We start from the raw sequence: 22,781 nt of genomic DNA, 5'->3' as shown, positions 1-22,781 counted from the left end.
TCGTTCGAATATTAGGTGATGTGGAGTGCGAAGCGCAGTATAATTTCACCACCTGTGCTAGCCAGGTTTTCCAAAAAAAAACAAATTCGTGAGTTTCTCTCTCTCTCTCTCTCTCTCTCTCTCGCTCGCTCTCTCTCTCTTTCCTATGCGTTACTGTTCATCAATATAATATTTTATTTACCTTCAAGTGGATTCGTCCTTAGAACAGAAAGCAAAGTGACAAGGAACGTCATAGTTCGACAAGGCTCGATCCAACCACCAACTTACTTGTGGTTCGTGCTAAACTGCAGTCAAAGTGCGTTCTTGCACTAACGAAAATTAAAATTTTCACTAACGAAGATTAAAATAAACACACTATATTTAATTAGCAATAATTGTTCTGTTCTGTTTAATCGCACATTATTTATTTCTTACATATTCTTTCTAATAAATAAATCATGAATATCCAACTAAGATTTCTGTACGTAAATTTAACTCAACTCGAAACACCTTTCTCAGACCTTTTTAGGGCTTCCATACGTCTTTCTAAACCCCAAACCCAAAACAAGTAAAAAGTAAAAAACAAACAAAGTAGTTGTAAGGCTTACTTCCCCGAGTACGCGATAAAATGTTTGGTACCCAATTTTCAGGCGTTTACTTGCCTATAGTTAAATGTCACCAAACCCTACATTCCGGATAGCTATTCCAGTCTTTGAAAATGATGGGAAGTTCATTCGGTTTTTCCATAAGGGGTATGTTTAGAAACCGAGTATATTAACACCACTTGGACTACTTGCAAAAATGTCTAACATGCGTCTGATTCACATTCACATTCACACGAGATTGAATCGGGTGTCAACAGTATCACGTTTTGACAGAAGAAGAATCGGAGACTGGAAAGCGATAGATGACATAGCTATAATAGCATGGCTCGGAGAATATGAAAGGAGGTACAGTAAAAGGGATGAAAGAAGTTCTAGCTAGGGGGAGAAGGCATGCTGCAAAGGACTTTAAGTAATTCCTACAGAGCACCGCAGCTACAACCCCTTTCATTCCTTTTACTGTACCTCCTTTCATATTATCTTTCTTCCATATCACTTTCAACCCTCTCCTAGTAATTAATTCATTGTGCAACTGCCAGGCTTTCCTCCTGTTACACCTTTCAAATCTTTTACTTGCAATTTCTGTTTCAGTGCTGAATAATCTCATAAGTCCTAGTGCTTGGCCTTTGGCTTAAATTCTATATTCAATTCAGTTCAGTAAAAAAGAAGAATTGGAAGCGGGAGGGTTAAAAGTAAAGTAGAAATTCATTGACAGTATTTTGTGATATCTAGTTTAGAATCATCTCTCATTTTGGGGGTTAATGTTGCAGCAAAGGGTGATCGATAAGAAGGAACCATTTTGAAGTGCTGTAAAATAAATTCAAGCCAAAGACGTTTAAAACTAACAAACGAATAGTGCAGTGTGCCCGCAACTGTGTTTGTGGAGTGAGTGCTTAGGAACCAAGAACCGTGTATTTTGGAGTCTTAGTTACGATGTCCTTTCCTTTTGCTCGTTATTGTTTATATTTAATGTATGCACGTAAATTTAGTTACGAGACTATTTGCATAATTTTTTAAAGAATAACCCAAACAAATTTATAGAGCATAGAAATCACATTTTTTGAGTATGAGACACTTTTTTCGCGAGAATATTTACGTCATTTATTCACACGACTAACCTAAAAAAAATTTAGCAGAGAAAAGTATATCATTCTTTATGAACATTCCTTTGCGAAACTGTTTACTTCACTTAAAAATACAATCTATTTACAGACTGATATCAATGTGGTCATTAAAGTATTTTCTTTGCTTTAGACCTATCAGATTTAATTCAATTACTTATTGTTTGTTTGTTTATTTGTTTGCATGGTGCTTTTACGTTGCATGGGATCAGTGGTTATTCAGCAACGGGACCAACGGCTTTATGTGACTTCTTAACCACGTCGAGTTTAATTAATTAGAACTCTCTCATTCTGAAAAACATGCGACATAGTACAAAAAATGTGATGACATCAGGAGGTAGAGAGAGATACTGCATATTTTTCAATATGGACAGTCAAAACCCGTATTGCTTCCTTTTGTGGTTTTATACTGTCTCCATAGAGGATGCTGAACAATATCTCCATTTTATTTTCCTTAATTTCGAAAAAAAAAGTCGTTACTTGGTATTTCTAGTTTATCGTGTGTCTCATCCAAGTGCAGCTCACATTTTTCCGCTTACACCCTAAAAACTGATACTATGGGAACTTGAATGCCATGTAACCACCAATATAGCGAAGTTCTTCTTCATCAGCAACCTTTTACAAGGTTTTCGTCTGTTCCTCAAAATCCTGAGTATTTGTAGTTTCTTCTTCAGTTATGTCTTCATCTTCATCCATAGAAGCAAACATCACGGCAGCCACAAAGAGTTCATTTTCCAATGGATTCCGGGACATTTCGTCAGTTGATTCGTTCTTTTTTTCTGGTTAGTGAAAGCTTCTTTAGACACCACAATCATGACATGCATTGCTAGAATTGCAATTATTTCCAGTGAGAGAAACTTCTTTCCCAAGATGCACAGACGTTTCCTGCTTCACTGAAATGCAGTCCTCTTTTTCTTGGTCATTGAAGGGGAGGGATGGGGAAGCGCAACATCTCTTGCCCGAATCTGTGGTGACAAAATCTTCTCAGACACAACTTAAGCCTTCAGCATCTTAACGCAGAAGTTCCAGCTTTTAATCTCTGCTATATACTCACTTTCATCAAAATGCTTACTGCATATTCGGTGTGTAGAAGACTGAATTCGTCTTTCCTTCGACAGAAATGAATCCACGTTTACCTTGTTTCAGGGTCTTAAGGGATGGGAAAAAATGAAATGCCGTGATTTTTTCTGCCATTTGAATAGCACCAAAATGCCGCACAGAATTCTGGCATTCTTAAATCATTGGAAATTGCAATGTCTAGTGAAAGAAGTAACAAAAAGTTACAGGAAACTTCTTCAATATCTGATATGATAGTGCCCTAAGCAATGACCTATAACGAACACTAAATTGTAGTCTGGTTGTCTGTTGTGATTTCTGTCTGGCAGTGTACCCAGACTTCGGGGGCTAATCTACTACCCCTCCGCTCCCCAACAAATGAATTGACCTGTGTTTTACATTAATTCCATTAGAGCTTCCGTGCAAGGTCTTAGAAAAATATTTGAGGTTGATTGACAAGATCCCATTTTAAATTCCCATTTTCCTGCAGCGCGTTCCAATAGTTGCCGAAACCTCGACTACTCCAGAGGAGGAGTCCTCTGTAGGACCAAGTTTTGAGAAACCGGGAAAGATTTGGGTCTTAAGATTTGGCATCGAGAACATCGCTTAAAACCTCTTTTTTTTCCTTTTGCATATGCCCAATGAAATGGAAGGCGGTTTTGCCCTTGGCTGCATTACTAGTCATCGTCGTGAGTGCGATGGCGTCTACATTCGGAGGCCTTTTCCGGTTTGTGTCCATTTCTCAGTCGCTGCTGCCGACTGCAAAGCGAAATGGATCCAAGTTCATATCGCAGCAGACTCCTGCTCGGTTGGGCTAGGTACGGCGGTTTGTCATCATGTCTAGAAGTGAGCTGGTGTAATCTGTGTTTTCTCGTACCCTCATCTACTGACTTTTGCTATCTCTATGACATGTATGTTGTGGGTGGGTATCAAGAGCAGCATACCCAAGATGCAGTCGCCTGCTACACGAGGAAGGTCACAGACTACGCCGTTGGGGCGAGCATAAAAGGGGCACCGCCTTCTGTTATGTATTATTAGAGAAAGCTCGAAAACATGGTAGATGGGATCTATCGTTTTGGCTCCTCTGCCGAATGTTATCTAAGCTCAGACAACTTCAATTTATGCAGCGTGAGGCATTCATAAAATGTTACTTCTCTTACAAACAAATCCGTATTATGTTAATTACTACAACTATGAAGCTCGCGTGGGGATCGATAACAAGACCGAAGCCAACTTCTCAGAGTACGAGGTCTTCGGATTCTTCCCTGAACCCCCCTCTCCCGGACTGGAGATCGTCTTCACCAAAGATCCGCCATATTGGGACGATATCACCGTCCCACGAATGAGCGATCCAGCTTGCAAACCCTGACGGCAGTAGTATTCAAATGAATGTTGGCTGCAGTTGTGCCCACATTGAAATCAAACTAAAGCATTTTGCAAGTCAATTTAAGATCTATAATCAGTGCAGTTGTCTTCATTTTTTCTTGATACTTTGACATTCTACAATGATATATATATATATATATATATATATATATATATATATATATATATATATATATATATGTTTATAGTATATAGTATGTGTTGAAGAGTGGCTCTGCAGTCAATCAAAGGGTCTTGAAAAACGGACATCAGGCCCATCTGTGCATCTGGAGGTCACGATGGAAAAGAGAGAGTCATATGAAATCGAGCCCAGAATCCAGACATGCGCATGAATCGCGTTTCGCATATTGAAGAATTGTTGTTGTTTCAGTTACGCAGAAATAATTTCGTGTAAAGCACATTCTGGGTTGTGTTGTGATCACACTGCTGTAACTGCCAAAGCTAAATGTATCTACTATTTATTTAATTATTCTATCATATCTGTAATATGACTAATTTTTGTGGTTTTTCAAAGACTTATTAAAAACTGTTGACCAATTCTGAAGAGATACTACGTGATAAATATTTTGTCTTTTTGTTGTACTGTATTTTGTCTATTTGTTGTACTTAGGCTTCAAAGCTTAGAGAAGAAACCATGCACGCAATCTCCAACAAAGTAACTGGCTTTCAAAAGCTATGCTAATCTAAACAATTCATTATAATCGATAACATTCCAATAGGGAGTATTGCGTTACCATTTGGAAGAGAAAATTTAGGGTAGGATACTGATTCCTGTTTGGTCGAAAGATCTAGACTATTTTTTTTTTTACTTGTTGTTGTTAATGTTAATTTTGTAGTAATGAAGATTCTTTTGATCTTGCTGAGATTTTGCCCAAGACTTAGTTGTCTTCTTCTTTGGACTTTAGATTCCGGTTGTTTCTCTAGGACTTTTGTTCCTTTCTGAGAGAGAATCAGCCTTATTGAGAGCTTGCTTATTCCGCGTGATAAAAGTTTGAAATTTCTTCTAATATATTGTGGTTGCAGCATTTTTGTTATCAGTGATGAGGACGTTCTACAGATACAGAAAATATCTCTGGATTGAATTCATCGCAAAGGACTGACGTGCGATGTTCCAGTCTCACAGAGCAAGTTTGGCACGAAAGTGCATAGATTATTTTTTTCGAAAAGTTAGCTTGTTTCTCGCGAATATTCTCCCCGGATCAACAACACGAAACTGATCTGTAAAATCCCAGTTTTCTCTGAAGGTAAAACATGAAACTGGTTCACAAATTGGAGGACTTCTGAAAGGACTTCTCCAAAGTGTCTAAGAAGCTTCCTTTATGCTGATGAACTTTGCTGGGAACAATTATGTCAAAATATGATACTGATTCACAGTACTTGCTGAAAATATTACATGAAGACAGTAGTCTTGCATGATTCTTCTTATTCATCCTTTTCTTTATGTGCCGTTGTATGCTAGTTCGAACAAATAAAGATTCCTCAATCTTTAATGAAGAGCTCATTCTGCGAAGATTTCGCCAAAATTTATAGAAACCTTTTGTAATTGGCCCTTGATTTGCAATATTGTTGATCAGAAACATCCTGTCTAATGCTTATAAGGAAACACTGTATTAAATATGAAAAAGGTTACTTTAGATTCTCATTGTGAAATGTTTCATGTTGAGGAGTTAGATATTAGTAAGGAAAAGTTCCACAAAAATTAGTCGATTTCATAGTTGTTAAAATAGATGTTTGTGTGTTATTTAAATGTTCATGTTAGGAATTTCCTTAATATGTAGTTCCACTTCTAAGTGGCTTCAAAGTAATCAGGAACACAACAACTTTATTCATAGTTGTCAGGTTTTACTGTAAATAGGATTCAACTTAAATTTTCCTTCAGAGGTGAAATAAAGACTTCTATTTAACATAAAAGATAACTGCATTCTGCAAAATAATATTTGTAAGTATTTCTCAAAGAACTGTAAATGTAGTTTTGATGAATCTTTGTAATTTGTGCCCACTGTGCGAATTTGGATTTTGCTGTATCCCTCTCTCACAGCATCAAGCACATGTATACGGGTATCGCCTAAGTATAAGAAGGCGACCCGTTGAGTGTTATAGCTTGCGACTGTCATACGCAAGTATGGTGTTTCTACTTCCCATTTCGTTCAGAGTGACTTCGATGCAGAGAGATTTCTAAGTTCCCATTAGTGTCTTCCTTAAGTGTAGAGGCGATGACTCAAACTTTGAGTTAACAAACTTTAACAATTTATTAAGAACTACATCTCTGGAGTAGAGGAAGAGTTAGTTTCAGATAACTGCTCTTGATGAGGAGAAGTAGAGATCTAAAGTTACAAAGTCTTTCACAAAGAATCAGAACAAAGCTATCTCAGCATACATAACATACAGACAGACAAACATGTGACTAGGAAGTCACGTGTTACCTCTGCATGTGATAAGTCACCAGCTTCTCAAGGGAAGGCACTGTGACCTGTTTTGCAAGAAATGATAATGATTGCACAGGCAAATGGTATTATCCTCAAGTCAGTGGGTTGGGACATGTTTTGAACTTTAAATTTGTTGGCCGTTAATATTTGTAAAATGTTAAATGGGCCTTCAAACTTAGGTGTTAGTTTGTAATTTAGTCTCTTACGTACATATACTTGTATGTAGACTTTGTTGACTACGGTATATTTTTTAGTTGGCTTAGCGATTTTATTATGATTTCTTTTCATTATGATTTGTGATTCTTCTAAATTCTTACGAATTATATTATATCGACTCACGCTTGCTTCCATAACATCCCTTAGGGGATTTGATAAATGGGTTGTAGGCATAAATACATGGAAAGATGTTCTAGCTGGGGTACCGTACAGTGCCTCGTGCGGTGACATTTTAATAGATACATGATACGAATGGTTGATAGTACTTAGAACCGCGGGTATGGCAATATCCCAGTTGGGGTCCATTCCCCCGAGCGTAACTCTTAATACGTTTAAAACCTTTCTATTTACTCTTTCCACTAGCCCATCAGACTAAGGAATGCAAAGGAATTCACACAACGAGTTAAGGAAATGATTATTGAATTCTCCACCCGAGTCAGAGATTATCATGTGTGGAATTCCATGTTTAAAAATGTAGCACTCGCAAAATATCCTAGTGCATTCAATTGCGGTTTTAGTTTTTAGCGCTATCAGTTCTGTATATCGAGTCAAGGCATCTATTATTACTAAGAAGTGCTTATTTCCTCGGTCTGACTCATAAAACCCTGTCAATAAATCTAGGTGTACTCTTTCAAAGGGTTGGTTGGGCACGGGATAGGGCCCTTTGTTTTCCTGACAAGTGCGACAATTAACTATGTGTTTTTTTTATATCAGTAAGCATCGTATGCCAATAAAACAATGATTTGGCTTTCTGTGACATGATAGACAACCCTGGATGACTATGTAATGGATTGGAATGCAACCAGTTTAAGACGGTTGGTATAAGTGAGATTGGTACCACTACCTGGTTGTTAGTCACCTGTGGTGCATTGCGGGTTTTCCTTGTCACGGACCTACACAGAATATTATCCTTAATTATATAATTCTGCTGCGTATACTTAACATATTCTTTTTCCTTAGGATTCCCATTCAAAGCATCTATTATTTTCTTTAACTGCTGATCTTTTCTTTGTTCAGTCTGTATTAGTTCAGCGCTCCAACCGGGGTCTTCCTGTTCAGATACAGTTTTAACAATAGGCACGGATGTTGATATATCTGCTAGTTCAGCTAAAGGCTCCGTACAAGATGGCGCGGGGTTGCATGATAATGCGTCAGCAATGATATTTGCTTTCCCAGGTAGATATCCGATCCTTGCGCCAAAGTCTTCAATGATCATATGCCACCCGAGTTTTTTTGGGACTGTGACTAAAGCCTTTAAAGAAGTCGGTAAGGGGCTTATGGTCAGTAAGAACCTTGACAGGATAGCCGTATATTATGAACTTAAAATGCACTAGTGAGTTAACAATAGCTAGCCCTTCCTTATCTATTACTGCATATTTACTTTCAGAAGGTCTCAGTTTACGTGAATAAAAAGCTATAGGGAAAAACTGTTTGTCATATTGCTGAAGCAATACCCCTCCTACCCCTAGGTCTGAGGCGTCTGTTGCAATAAAGAATTCCTTACCGAAGTCAGGAAATTTTAATGTAGGTGAACTACATAATTCATCTTTCAAAGTATTAAACGCCTGTTCATGCCTCTCAGACCATATGAAATCTACATCCTTCTTCGTAAGATCGGTTAGAGGAGCGGCTATAATTGAGTAATTGCGTATAAAACGGCGGTAATACCCACTGCAGCCTAAAAATTGCTGTATCCCCTTGACGTTAGTAGGTACAGGAAAGTTACGGATAGCCGATACCTTATCGTGGACTACTTTAAGACCTTGACTAGACACCGTAAAACCTAAATAGACTAGTTCAGTTTTGAAAAATTCACACTTAGTTATCTTTACCCTTAAGTTATGCTGCCTTAGTCTCTGTAGCACTAGCTCTAGTTTACGTAGATGTTCTTCTAAGGTATTAGAAAAGATTACAAGGTCGTCCATATAGGCATGTAGGATATCCCCTAAAAAGTCTCCAAACACTATAATAATCATTCTAGTGAATGTAATTGGGGCGCAACGTAAACCAAAAGGCATACGTAAAAATTCATAATGTCCCCTGACTGTGCTGAAGGCGGTGTATGGGATACTCTCTTCTTCTAAAGGTATCTGGTGAAAGCCTTTAAGTAAGTTCAAACTGGTAAAATATTTGTTCTGTCCTAACAAAGATAAAATATCGTCAGTACATGGCATTGGGAATTGATCAGGAATCGTTTCCTCATTTAAGCGACGAAAATCTACGCAGATATGCCAGGTTCAATCTTTATTCGGTACGACGATTAAGGGAAAATTATAAGGGCTGTTCGATTTCCTAATGACTCCTTCTTCTAGCACTTTACCTACTTCATCATTTATCTCATTCTGAAATTTCATAGGGAGTCGGTACGAAGGTATATAGATGACTTTCTGCTTGTCTTTTAACCTTATTTGGTGTTCTATGACATCCGTTTTTCCCAAGGATCCCTCGGTAGTGGAGAAAACATCATGATATTCAGTTAAAAGATCAAGAAATATCTGCTGAATTTCCTCTTCTTGAATGTCTTTATTGATTTTACTTTTAATAGATTGCAAAAGGGATTTATAAACTTCCTCATCCAGGATGTGTTGATTTTTGTGGATTTCTAAAGTGGTATTCAAATGATTACAGACTTCAATGTTAATTTGTGTTTGTGAGCCAACAGTGTATATTGCTTGTGTTACGGACAATCTGTTAGTTTTCAGAGTGTCGGAAAGGATTAACATTCCAGATCCCGGCAAAGTTTTCTTTACACGCACTAATGTATTCGAAGTTACGTTCAGCTCGAGAGTTTGCGTGCAAGCTGCTATTATGGGTGTGCGAGAATTGTGTTGGGTCGCTTGGATAATGTCTTGATTCATGAGACAAGTGATTGGTTCCTCAATGTATGTTACTGTTTGGTTGTTTGTCTCTTTTTTGTCCAAAACTGATTTTAAGGTGTTAGAAGACTTATAGAATTTTCCTTTGATATACATGCCGTGTTTGGCAGGGGCTAAGGTAATGTTTTGAATGCCCATAGACGGGTATCCTATAATTACAACTGGATACATATCAATGTTTTGTACAACGATAAAGGTATCGGTAAACTTGAGCTTACCAGCCTTGTACTGAATATGAGTTACTCCTACTACATTTAATTCATAATGTCCAATACCCGAGAGCCTCACTCCGGACTTCTCAATATGGAAGTTCGAAAACAACATGTGATGAGTCCGCAGATCCATGATATTACGTGGACTACCGGAATCAAAAAACAGTGTGAAAGGTCGGTGCTCTAATTTACTGCATGCAATGTAGGACGTAATTCATCTTTACTTATTATTGCATGTATCTGCTGGAAGTCTATGGGGACCTGCACTGATTTTTTGGACTCGGTCGTGTGGTTCATAGGAAAATCCTTACAATGATCTTGTAAATGATTAAATTTGTTATTTGATTCAAAGGATGTTGATACAAATGGCCCAACATCATTCTCTCCCCCACTGGAGTTGATTACGCGGTATTTGCTTTGCTTTGCACACTCGGAAAATTCACCTGACTCTGTGAGTTTAAGTTCGACGGCCCGGGAACAGAGTTACTTGAAGCACGATTTGTTTGTTTATGATGTTGAGCAGCTTTGCTATTCATCTGCTTCTTCTTATAGTACTGAGGATTCTTCTTCTTATTATCATTGGCAACGGTTTGCGTGTTTTTAGCAATCTGCTGTTGATTACGTGAGAAGCAACGTTGTAAGAATGAGTGAAGCTGTTATTAATTGAACAATACACCATCCTACAGTCTCCAATCATGTGTCCTGGTCTCTTACAATTGTAACAAGTCATCCCTGCTGCATTATTATTATTATTAACTATGTTTACTTGCTGTGGTTTACTTTCACTTTTTGCAAAAACTTGATTAAGCAAGGGATCGAGATCAGTGCACTTAGACATGTGCTTTTTTATCTGTTTATACACATCTAGTTCCGTACTGTCGGGCATTAGCTTCTTGTCAAAACACTGTACTAAAGCTTCGGGCAACATAACTGTGATGCAAGTCAAATATGTAAGCCTAATAAAATCTTTCACAGCAATATTGCCTCTCGTAACCCAAGGGGAATTACGAAAACTATCCTGATATTCATTTAGTCAGTCAGCAATTAGTGCCGCCCACTCTACAACATTAAGCTGAGCCATAGAGGCTTGATTAAGGATGTTCCTCAAAGCTAAGACCACATCTAAAGCTTCTTCACTGCCGCATATAGCATGTAACCTAATTTTAAATTCATCCCATGTAACCACCTCTTGGAAAGAGACTCCTCTAAGGTACGAACCTGTTTCTCCTTTAGCAAAGTCTATGAAACTTTTAGCTTCCTGTAATTGTACAGATGGGTCAGTGATGCATTTTGCGTTTAAATGCGCATCTACTGACGAGATCCAAGACTCAATACTCTGAGGTAGGAACCCATTGACCCGACCTCGAAAAGGAGCAATTGCAGAGCGCTCACTCACCAATGTCACAACAGGATTGGGGTTACTGGGTGCGGAAGAGCTGGCAGCAGCTGTGGTTGCCATGATGACTTTAGTTTTTTTCTTATCACTACGATTCCTTGCAATCCTATCAAAATATCTGTATGAATACACTCGTCCACTGCGTAAACGCATATGCAATATAAAATAAAAATGTGTTGCAGATAATAACAGAGTCCCCCAAAATGATAAGATTAAAAACAGATAATATGATAAAGATATTTCCGGAGAACTTCTAGAAGAAAGAGAAATTAGCAACAAAGATAAAAAAAGGTGTGCCGGCGAGAATCTGTAGTTGGAGATAGATTCCTGCAATGAAGGAAGATTAAGATTACGTATAACTCACCCCAGGAATAATGGACGATCGACTTGTGTATGGATAGCACTTCAATGACACACACCTGAATGAATAAAGAGTGTACTTAGCTGCAGTATTTATGAGGAAGATCGCTTCCCTTTGAAGGTCCAATGTTGCAAACACCTCCGGTTTGATTCTTGAAGATATGTGTTGAAAGTCGTTCTCTAAACGTTGATTTAGCTTCTTGAATTCATCTCGTTGAAGGACATTTATTAGTGTCCGTATGATGCTTATAGTTGCCTCCGTTGATTGAAGATCCTCTTTCCTCTGTTGACTTTTGATATGTTACATTTTCGATGATTCCGTTTGCTTCGGTTGACGTAGAGACGTCCGACTGCCACCATATATACGGGTCTCGCCTAAGTAGAGAAGTAGAGATCTAAAGTTACGAAGTCTTTCACAAAGAATCAGAACAAAGCTATCTCAGCATACATAACATACAGACAGACGAACATGTGACTAGGAAGTCACGTGTTACCTCTGCAGGTGATAGGTCACCAGCTTCTCATGGGAAGGCGCTGTAACCTGTTTTGCAAGAAATGATAATGATTGCACAGGCAAATACCTGTTGTCAATACATATCACGCTCCTATCTCACCAGTGACCCTTTAGGTCATGGGGGTATTTTCATATATATAAAATATATTATTTATAATGTAATTTATTACACATGAAGCATAATTCGAAGGTCAGCCTCCTTATGGGTACATGGAGTTAAGTTGGTTACATCTCGTGGCAATTTACAGAGGATATCTTCGATATGTGTGCTGATAATCTGGCACTAGGTTTCTAACAGAATTGCTTGGGTAGCAAGGAATGCAAACAGTTCTTCGTTATAGTCGATTCTCAAGAATGCTTGCCAGTTTCCAAAAATTTTACTGGTTGGCTCTACACGTCTCCTGGTGCCCTTTCCCTTCTTACTTCGGGTGTATGATTTTAGTCTTTGTTGTGTATATTTATCCCATATGACATCATCTCTCTTAGCAGATTGCAAATGTGAGGCAAGGTATGGAAAGAAGTCATCAGTTGCATACTCTGAAACATTTTTGGCTGAGCCAGGTTTCAGCATGTTAATCACAGCTGCACCACCAAAGATGATAATATCTACATCAGACTTAGTAACTGCATCATGTGACCCCACCCTCCTTGAGAAATATGGTCTTGTATCCATCGACCTATGAAGTGGGGTAAATATCTTGTGGGATGGAGCATGCGATCTTCTGAGCATTCTTCAAGCAAACCAGACGACTCCTAATTTCAACATTTGACTTGGAAATGATATGGCTTTCAATAACATTATTAAGACAGTTTATACATTTCGATTTTGTAGTGAATGCATTCTCTGTTTACTTATTGACATCGAAAGAATTATTTGAAAACGCAAAACCACTTTTAATGGAAAAAGTGCGCGCATAAGTTCAAATCTGTCTGCGAAATCTAGAGCATTTTCCATTCTTTCAGTTGCATTGTGACCTAAGATACATAAGCACTAACTAACACTACACAGAAAGAAAGACAGGTGATTGAAATCAAACACCAATTAATGATCGCGTAACACCCTTTATGCCGAAAAAAATGGGGCTGCAGAAGACCAATCTAGATGTTGACGTAATCATCTAGACGTTAGGTATCACTAATGTAAAATGAACAGATTTACGTCTCGATAAACATTCACTTCAGGTGTCTCTGCTCTTCCATCATTATGGTAACTGGGAAAGGTGCTGAGTCATTGCTTGTGAAACGATGTAGGCTCTCGGCCTCCACACAAAGTATTCTTTGTATTTATCTATCAAGGAAGGAACCGATTAATCTTTTCGCTTACTTGGGGAGTAAGCCTACAAACTACTTTGTTGTTGTTCTTGTTGAGAGGTAGGAATCCCTAAAAAGGTCTGGAAAAGGTGTTCGCATTGAGTTAAAGATACGGGATTTTTAGGATAAGATATTTATGATTTATTTATTAGAACGTAAATGTAAAAAATATATAATGTGCATGTTAAACAGTACAGAATAAATTATTTCTAACAAAATATAGCATATATTTAAAATTTTCGTCAGTGAAACAACGGGTTTATTGTCCGTAGAATTGACCAAGTTTTAATTTATTTAATGTACTAAATTTAGTGGCTAAATTTCTGATCAATTATTTTGTGTTTCCACTTATAACTGAGAACGTATGAAGGTGTCTAATTTGTGTCCTTTTTATTTGATCCTATTTGTTGGTGTAAGTAGTACTAATTATGGGTTTAATTATGGATCACTTCACGGTAAGTTAGGAATATAATGTTTACAGCTTATGCATCAGAATAAAATCTTACACACGTCACGAATAAGCTGGAGGTCGGATCACGCCTTGTCTCATTAGTTATGGATCAATAATTGATAGAAGGCATTTATAACCTATAAAAAAACTCATGAAAAAGATTGGATCTTACAGCTTTGATAGAATAATGAAATTATGTCAATTTACCTTTTAACTTTAGACTCCTTAGATAAAAAAAAGAACTCTTTATGGCATTAAAAACGATAATTGGAAACTCTTTTATGAAGAACGGGGGTGTTGTAGTTATAGGAACGGAAGGGTAGAGGTGACATTCACCCTTCTCCTGCAAATATGTGTCCGCCCTGGCTGGGGGCGTGGTAGGTAGGGGAGACAGCAGGGGTCGCCTGGTTCCAGAGTATGTAGCATACACCAAGTTCATATGAAATAATTGGCTTTATAGAATTTTTTTTTTTTAAGTCTAACTGAAACATTTTTATATAGAATTCAAGACCTTGTGACAATGGGCATCCACACATAGACGGTATGTTTAGAAAAATGACTTTTTAGGGGTAGCAGATGGTTCCTTAACAGCATTAAACGGTTAATTGGACCATTCAAGAATTTTGGATTTTCTTTCAATTTTCTTTGAGTTCTTTTCTTTCGTTTGGTTTCTTTAAATTTTTTTTACATTTCTTTAACTTTTTTAATATTTCTGCGGTTTTCATATCTTGTAGTTCTGGGAAACTTTACAACAGTCAGCGTTAAGTATATTCTACCTTAGAACATAAGTTGGCGAATGAAAATTAAGATACTATGTTTCTAAGACTATATTTACTTACTCATTCCATGATGCCGATACAATATCAATCGTGCTTACAGTGTTCAAGCTCAGCGTGAAAGACTGATAAACTTATGCATAGCATTTTAGCTTTTAGGAACAATATATTTTGCTATGAATTAGTGAATGTTTTCTTCAAGTTTCTATGTAGAAAAATATTTGCTTTAAACTTCTATAAATCACCAATTACAAATATTCATCAAAACTACCATTTCAGTTCTTTGTGAAATGCTTACAAATGTTATCTTGCAGAATGCAGTTATCTTTTACGTGGAATAGAAGTCTTCATTTCACTTCTGAAGGAAAATTTAAGTAGAATCTTATTTACAGTAAAACATGACAACTAGAATAAAATTGTTGGGTTCCTGTTGACTTTGAAGCCACTTAGAAGTGGAGCTACATTTTAAAGAAACTCCTAACACGAACATTTAAATAACAAACAAACATCTATTCTAATAACTATGAAATCTACAAATTTTTGTGGAGCTATACCTTATCAATGTCTAACTCGTCAACATCTCAGATTTAACAATGAGAATCTAAAGTAACATTTTGCTATTTAATAAAGCATTTCCTTATAAGCATTAGATAGGATGCTTCAGATCAATAATATTCCAAATCAGTGGCCAGTAACAAAAGGTATAAATTTTAGCAAAATGCTCACAGAATGAGCCCTTCATTAAAGAATAAGGAATCTCTATTTGTTTGAACTAGCATACAACAGCACATAAACAACAGGATGAATAAGAAGAATCATGCGAGACTACTGTCTTCATGTAATGTTTTCAGCAAGCAAGTCAAACACTGTGAATCAATATCATATTTTGACATAATTGTTCTTCAGCAAAGTACATCAGCATGAAGGAAGCTTCTTAGACGCTTTGGAGAAGTCCTCCAATTTGAGCACCAGTTTTATGAATTACGTTAAGAGAAAACTGGGATTTTACTGATCACTTTCCTGTTGTTGATGCGGAGAGATTATATAGGAGAAACATAATTCCGTTTCGAACAAATAATCTCTGCATTTCAGAATTAAATTTTTTACGTCGTGTGAAACTTGCAGTGTGAAACTGCATGATCCCCCGTTAGTCATTTGTTCCATAAATTAAACCCTGATATATTTTCGTATACCTGTATACCATCTTCATCAGCAGTGACAAAAATGCTGGCACCGCAAGAAATTAGAAGAACTTTCAAACTTTTATCAGGCGGTAGAAGCAAGCTCTCAATCAGTCTGTTTCTCTTTCAGAAAGGAACAAAAGTCCTGGAGAAACAACCGGGATCTAGAGTCCAAAGAAGAAGGACAACTAAGTCTCGTGCAAAATCTCAAAAACAAATCAAAAGAATCTTCATTACTACAAGATTAACAAATTAACATCAACAAGTAGAAAAACAATAATAGTCTAAAGCTCTTGACCAATCAGAAATCAGTATCCCACCCTAAATTCTCTACTCGTTACAATGGTAACGCAATATTCCATACTGGAATGTTTTTGATTGAAATGAACCTTTTAGTCATGCACAGATTTTAAAAGCCAGTTACTTTGTGGGAAAATGCTCGCCTGTTTTTTTTTTTTTTTTCTTCTCTAATCTTTGCTAATACTTTTAAGCGATATTACAACAATAAGACCAAATATTTATCACATAATATCTCTTCAGAATTGGTCAACTGTTGTTAATGAGTCTGTAAAACCAACAAAAATTACAGTTACATCACGGATATGTTGGAAAGTTTTCCAGAATAATTAGTGTCAAGTACCGGCTTTCTTCATTAATTAAACGGATCCGTGTACATATTGTATATATCTAAATAAATAACTAATGGTAACCTTCTTTCGTAATAAGTACGAAATCCTGAAATTAAGTTAAAATGTAGCTCTCCAGTATCCTTGTAAAACATACCTTCTGATTCCCCCTCCTGTCTCGTTCTCTGTACTCCCCCTCTCTCCCCATCCCCACCTCACGTTTTCCTTCACTCTGGCTTATTTGCCACCTGTGTGTCTCGTCCCAGCTCCTGCCTCGTAAGCGCTTGTTAAGAACTTCTCTGATCATTGTGAGTACGGTTATTATACCATATGATATTTTGGATTTGGTATTGGGCAGAATATTTAGTTTATTATGTTGGCTATGTTAATTAAATGGTAATATTTTGATATGTGAAGTTTTGTTAATTAAATGTAATTGTTTTATTGTTTTTTTCCATATAACCTATTATTAATTTTGTGGATTTAACTTGAACCTTGACAAATGGGGGCCTGACCGGGATCTCTAAATTTAAAATTAAGTTCTGCCCAAATCCATTTCAACGTAACATTTTGTATTCTGATCGTGGGATATGATTATCATGTGTTGAGTATTAATGTTACAGTGCGCAAGTAATTCAGTGATGTTTCAACAGTGATACCGTATTCCTTTTAGAGTAAGCTTTATTTATAGTGCTAACGAGGTATCTCTATTGTTCTGTCCGCGAGCCACCATCGACCTTAAGTGTCTTTAAACTTTAATTACGGTTGTAACTAAGCCAATATAGTTTATAATCGGGTCTTGAGCACTGATTAACCACTTTCGTTGTATTTGGAGCATTCAGCGGAAAATCTTAAGGTAACATATTTTGCTTAGCGGTCGTCGACATGGGTAGTTCGTGTAAATGCTCGTTATAACTAATTATCCTTGTCCGAAGCATTCTTTTCCGAGGTGTTAACTTCAGAATTCGCTTCCAAGTTTCCATTGTGCACATTTATTATGATTTCAAGTGTTTAACACAGTATATGGTGTAGACTATATATCCTACTTTCAGAAGCGGCGCAATTGTTTACAAGGTGTTACTAACAGGTAGACGTCTCTTAACTCGAAATGCCGCGTCACACATGACTTACATTGTTGTCGCTAATAAGAATGAACTTTTGTTGTTAGCAGCTAAATTTGGGGTAGCTCTTCCTCCTAATGCAAGAAGGATGTAGTACGTAATTACATAGTACAGCATTGTACAAGTGAAGACCTAGTGGATAGTTCTGAGGGCAGCAAATATATCGTAGACACGGGTGATAAATCGTCGGATGTAGAGTATATGAAGCTGGCTATTCAGTTAGAGCAAATGAAAAGGGAAACCATAAATGCTGAACTAGAGAAGAAAAAGAGAGAGTTGGAAATAGAAAATCAGGCTTTATTAGAAAGACAGCAAAAGGAAAATCAGGCTTTATTAGGAAGACGGCAAAAGGAATTGGAGTTTGTTCAAGCTAAATTAGACTATGAAGCTCAGTGGAAGAGAGTAAAATCAGGTTAGCTATGGAAAATAAAAAGTAAGAATTAGAACTAGAAGCTAGACAACCAATGAATTTGATTTGACTAGATGCATCAAGTTAGTTCCTAAGTTCGATGAGACTGAAGTTGACGTGTTTTTTAAGAATTTCGAAGACTTGGCTTCTTACATGAAATGGCCTCTTGAACAATGGGTGTGGCTCATTAACCCTAAGTTGGTCGGGAAGGCTGCCACTGTTGTTGGTAGTCTGGTAGGCGAATTGAGCTATATGGTAATAAAAAAAGCTGTTTTAGATGCATATGCTGTAACTAGTGAAGGTTATCGTCAAAAGTTTCGTAATTATGTTAAGCCCCATATTAAGACTTGGACTGAATTTGCTGCAGAAAAATTAAGGTTGTTTAAGAAGTGGCTTGACTCGGAAGATTTAGTTACTTATGAGGAATTAATTAATCTCTTTGTAACTGAGGAATTTAAGAGACTTCTCCCTCAAAATATCATGTTGTATATAGCTGATAAGGAAGAGAACGATCTCAAAAAGGGAGCTGTTTTGGCTGATAACTATTCATTAATACATAAAGGCAGTCTGGGTAATGTAAAACAACATAGAGCAGAACCGCTGGGTGATAAAGATGGGAAGACTGATAGGGGTTTGTTTTGCAATTATTGTAAGACGGAAGGCCACATGATTAGTAATTGTCCAAATCCTGCATGTAAGAGGGGAAAAGTGACTGAAAACAGAGCTCAGTTAAGGTGTTTCCAGGATACAAATCAGACGCCGGTAAAGAATCTGCAATGCATTGCGTATCACAGGATAAGAATTTGTTTGAAAAATTAATTTGTAACGGTACAATATCATTGCACAGTAGTGATAAACCCATTAAAGTAAGAATGTTAAGGGATACAGGTTCAAACCAAAGCATTTTAATTAAGTGTTGTTCCAAATCTCTCATTGCTTGATGAAAATTGATCATAGTCAGGGATTTGGTTTAACTGACTCTAAACTATTGCCGCTTACAGAAGTGTTCATGGATTGTCCGTAATGTAACTAGTAAAGTAAATGGCTGTTAGAAGAAGGGAATTTCCCCTTGCCAAATGTACAAGTGTCACTTGGTAACGATCATGCTGGAGAACTGTTGAAACTCCTGGAATAATAGAGGAAAGTGAGAATGAAAGAGATCGTGAGTGCGAAAAAGGAAAAATGAAAAGGAGTCAAAAGTGGAGGGTTGTGTTAATGTGACGACCCGCAGTATGGTTAATAATGATCGAGTGAAAGTAAGTGTACCCAACCTCGCAGATAAAGTACAAATGAACAAGAAAAGCCTTGTAAAGTTACAGAGAGAAGATCCAACTTTAAAGGTGGTTTATAAGCAAGCATTGGAGAAAGGAATGGAAAAAGTACCTGGATATTACTTTAAGGATGATGTACTTTTCAGGTTATATAGACCTCCTAGGCTGGGTAATGATGAAACATGGAGTGACAGAGAACAGTTAGTAGTCCCTCATGATTTACGTAAAGATTTATTGGAGCTCGCTCATAATGTTTATTCACATTTTGGAATTACTAAAACTTACAACCGCTTAGCTTATGATTTTTTCTGGCCTAAAATGAAGGCGGATGTTGTAAATTTCATTAAACATTGTCATATTTGTCAAATTGCCGGTAAACCTAATGAGGTTATACCAAAGACACCTTTGAATCCTATTATTTTACCTCATGAGCCATTCCATCGAATTATCATGGATTGTGTAGGTCCACTGCCTAAGACAAAGAAAGGTAATCAATATCTTGTGACTAATGTGCCCTACCTCACGTTTTCCTATTGCACTTCCAGTCAGGAATATTTTCTCTAAAAATGTTCTTAACCACTTACTCAAAGTATTTACAACTTACGGGTTTCCTAAGGAAATCCAGTGTGATAGGGGTATTAATTTTACTAGTGATGTTTTTCAGAAAACTATGAATGAGTTGTGTATAAAAAACAGTGTCTCTCATCTCCTTATCACCCAGAATCTCAGGGAGCATTAGAACGGCATCATCAGACTTTAAAGTCGTTGCTTAGGAAATTTTGTATTGAATCTGATTGGGATGAAGGCATAGACTATTTACTATTTGTAATTAGGGAAGTACCTTCTGAGTCTCGAGGTGTATCACCTTTTGAAATGCTATACGGTCGTAAAGTACGTGGTCATTTACAAGTAGTTAAAGATAAGTTACTTGACAAGTATAACGTAGAGGCTATAACAGTGAGTCAGTACCTACAGAAATTAAAGGGAAATATTAATAAGATTCATAAATTTGCTCTAAACAACTTGTGTAAAAATCAAGAAGAGATGAAAATTAGGTATGATAAAAACAGTAAAGATAGGAAGTTTAATGTGGGAGATTTAGTCTTGGCCTTCTATCCCATTACTGGTTCTCCTTTTAAAAGTAAGTTTTCTGGCACTTATGTTATACAGAAACGTTTAAATAATCAGAATTATATCATAAAAACTCCAGATAGACGTAAAAGCACTCAGTCCATGTCAATATGCTTAAAGAATATCATGCAGATTCCTCTGCTGCTCTATTTTGTTCCAGAGACACTGATATTGTAAAACAAAAGTCCACCACCTTAAAGGATGTAAATTCTTTAGGCCTAGATGAAATCCCATCTTGGGCTGACTTTTCTAATAAAGAAATCTTGGAATTTCTTCCGCAGTATCTACAGCACCTAAATGAGGAGCAACGGTGTGATATTAAGAATCTGCTACGACAGTATTGAAGATGTATGCAGTGATAATCCCGAGAATGCAGTGTTATTTCTCACGACATTGAAGTTAATGCAAGAAGAGGTAGAGTATCTACTGAAGCATAAACTTGCTGTGCCTAGCAAGTCTCCGTTGGGCGTTCTCCTCCCTGCCTTAACTAGTTCCCAAGTCTAATGGTAACAGGTCGGTTATGTACATGACTATAGAAAATTAAATTCGGTAACCATAAAAGACCAGTTATCCCCTGCCACGTATTGATGATATACTGGACTCCATTGGTAAGTCGAAATATTTAATCCAAGTCGATATGCTGAAGGGTTATTATAAAGTCCCATTGTCAGGGAGAGCGAAGGAGATGTCCGCCTTTATTACTCCCTTTGGGTTGTTCCAATATGAAAGACTTCCTTTTGGTCTGTGCAACGCACCTGCCACATTTCAGAGAATGGTAAATGATGTCATAGGAGATCTGGATGGGGTTTACGGTTACCTGGATGATATTCTTGTAGTATCTGACACATGGGAGGAACAACTTGGTAGATGCATGTGACTACGGGGTTGGTGCTGTCCTACAAGAGTAAGCCTGAAACAAACTTGCTTCACCCTGTGTCTTACTATTCATGCAGGTTGAAGAAGCACCAAAGGTCGCTATCTACTGTGGAGAAAGAGCTCCTAGCTATAGTACAAGCCTTGCAGAAATATGAAGTCGACGTTTCCACAAATAACCCCATTACTGTGTACACAGACCACAACCCCCTCGTCTTCTTGAACAGAGCTCGAAATATGAACCAGAAAATTTAAAGATGGTCTCTACTTGCAAAACTTCAATATCAGTGTTCAGCACATTCGTGGTCAAGACAATCGTATTGCTGATGCACTGTCAAGAACACCCGTACCAGGGAATATCGTACCTTCATAGGTTACGATCTCTTCAGCGGGGAGGAGATGTCAAGTACCGGCTTTCTTCATTAATTAAACGGATCCGTGTACATATTGTATATACCTAAATAACTAATGGTAACCATCTTTCGTAATAAGTACGAAATCCTGAAATTAAGTTAAAATGTAGCTCTCCAGTATCCTTGTAAAACCTACCTTCTGATTCCCCCCTCCTGTCTCGTTCTCTGTACTCCCCCTCTCTCCCCATCCCCACCTCACGTTTTCCTTCACTCTGGCTTATTTGCCACCTGTGTGTCTCGTCCCAGCTCCTGTCTCGTAAGCGCTTGTTAAGAACATCTCTGATCATTGTGAGTACGGTTATTATACCATATGATATTTTGGATTTGGTATTGGGCAGAATATTTAGTTTATTATGTTGGCTATGTTAATTAATTAATATTTTGATATGTGAAATTTTGTTTATTAAATGTAATTGTTTTATTGTTTTTTCCATATAACCTATTATTAATTTTGTGGATTTAACTTGAAACTTGACATTAGATAAATGGTAGGTTACATTTAGCTTTGGCAATCACAGCAATGTGATCACAAAATAACCCAGAATGTGTTTTACACGAAATTATTTCTTCGTATCTGAAAGAACAACAATTCTTCAATATGCGCAACGTGATTCATGCACACATCTGGATTCTGGGCTCTATTTCATATGGCTCTCTTTTCCATCGTGACCGCCAGGGGCACAGCTGCAACCTCTTTCATTCCTTGTACTGTACCTCCGTTCATATTCTCCTTCTTCCATCTTTCTATCCACCCTCTCCTAGCAATTGTTTATACCGTAACTGCGAAGTTTTCCTCCTGTTACACCTTTCAAAACTTTATACTGTTAACTTCCCCTTCAACGCTGAATGTCCTCATAGATCCCAGCGCTGGGCCTTTGGCCTAAATTCATTATTCTACAAGCAAAAAGTGAATACTTGCAGTTGGATTTTTAAATGAGAATTTTTACAATTAATCCGCAAACATAGCTTGAGTGTTGACATATGCAAAGAATTTCAATTGGGAAGTATTTTTATCATACTGATGCATAATATACTTATAAAGTAAGAAAGCAGTCCTTATAGTCATTTTTTTTC

This window comes from Macrobrachium nipponense, chromosome 40 (genome assembly GCF_015104395.2).
Source record: "Macrobrachium nipponense isolate FS-2020 chromosome 40, ASM1510439v2, whole genome shotgun sequence".
Classification (NCBI taxonomy): Eukaryota; Metazoa; Arthropoda; class Malacostraca; order Decapoda; family Palaemonidae; genus Macrobrachium; species Macrobrachium nipponense.
This window is presented reverse-complemented; position numbering follows the sequence as displayed.